Source organism: Phytophthora parasitica (assembly GCF_000247585.1).
Source record: "Phytophthora parasitica INRA-310 unplaced genomic scaffold supercont2.234, whole genome shotgun sequence".
Taxonomy (NCBI): domain Eukaryota; phylum Oomycota; class Peronosporomycetes; order Peronosporales; family Peronosporaceae; genus Phytophthora; species Phytophthora nicotianae.
Window position 1 is genome coordinate 12,083 of NW_008649220.1, and position 1,755 is coordinate 13,837.

Genomic DNA, 1,755 nt, shown 5'->3' on the forward strand with positions numbered 1-1,755 from the left:
GTTCCCTTTCCGTCTACGCCGTAAGCAGTTTCCGGTGCAACCAGCGTTTGCCATGATCAACAAGGCCCAAGGACAAACGGTGCAGAATTTGGGGTTGTATCTGTCAAGTCCTTGCTTTTCCCACGGACAGCTGTATGTGGCGCTGTCGAGAGTGACGGCGCGGTCGAGACTCAAGGTGATGATCGAGTATCCCGAGCACGTGGAAGACGACGGAGCGTACACGCAGAATGTAGTCTACCGACAGATATTCGAGATGTAAGCAGGAAGAAGTAGGGGAACATTGCATATTTCATAACAAAAAATACATGTCCACTGTGCATATGAATTGGTCTTTGATAAAGTACGTGTTTACCCCCACCGAGCGAAGCGAAGGTGGGGGCTATGGGGTACTGTGGGGTGGAGCTGAAACAGGGACCACAGATTGGGACTCTACATGTAGCCAGGCTCTATTTCCTGCCGAGCGAAGCGTAGGTGGGCTTTGCGTAGTAGTGGGGCGAGCTGGAACAGCGAGCTCCACGGGTTGGGACCGACCATGCCCATCCGCCCGCAACGCGGGCGGCACTCGTCTAGTATTCCTTGAACATAGCTACAGAATCCGTAGAAAGGCCCTGGCTGCGTTCTTCGTGCGTGGTGGCGGTGTTTGACCTATGTGTCCACACTAATACCAGTAGGATGGTTTGTCAACTCGTAACCGTGCTTGGGTAGCGGTTGGGCCACTGGTATGACATCCGGCAAGTACTGCAGTAAAAATAGAGCTGGAATAGGCCAGACGGACAAAGTGTTTACTCAAAGACGTTTTGCATATGATATCAACGGATTGGACGTTATAAGTACAGGACATTTACTGCAAGGGTGTTGGCTTCACCTATCAGAGCACTCCAACTGAAACTTCGTAATAGTTATTTTCAATATAGAATTAAAATAGCAAATTCTTTTGTGGATTTGCAGAAGTGGTGCTATTTTAGTTATAGGTAATAAGACAATTACAAGTGATTGTGCAGAATATCAAATTAGAATTTCAATAGCATACAATCATTGCTTTTCGAATTATCGTTGCATTCCAATTCAACACGGGGTTCTTCGCCCCCGTCAGAGAGCTAATATGAGTGCTTCCCAGTTAGCTGAAGTTCGGAAAAAAGACCGGAAACGAAAAGCAGCGAGTCGGGGCCAGAAGACTGGCCAACAAAGACGCGTTGAACAAGGGCGTAATAGCGCTGCCAGAGGATTATAGCGACTGCAACTGAGTGAGGGTGAGCGACAGGCAATTCAGGATCGTAATACCGTTGCGCGAGCTTCCCAACGAGAGGACATGAGCCAGGAAGAACGGCAAAGTGTTCGGGAACGATATACAACCGCTCGAGCTGTAGCACGGAGCCAAATGACGGGAGAGGAGCTCTTGCTACAGCGTGAGGCACAGCGGTTTCGGAATTGATCCCGTAAGTACAAGAAGGGTTACGGAAATCATGAAGATTTTAATCCCAGCGTTATTCGCGGGAACGACCAATTTGGGGAAACGCCACTATTTCTCGCGCTTCCAGAATAATCGGGCCGGCGATGAGCGTCAATGTGTGCATTGCAAGGCGTGGAAGTTTTGCTGGGGAAACGGATAAATGCTGTTGCAGAAAAGGAAAAGTTCAATTGCCTCCGCGCCAGGAGGCACCGGAGAGACTGCGAAGGCTATTCGAGAAAACCGACTTCATGAAGACCATCCGTGCATACAACAACGTATTTGCGTTTACGTCGATGGAGGCATCT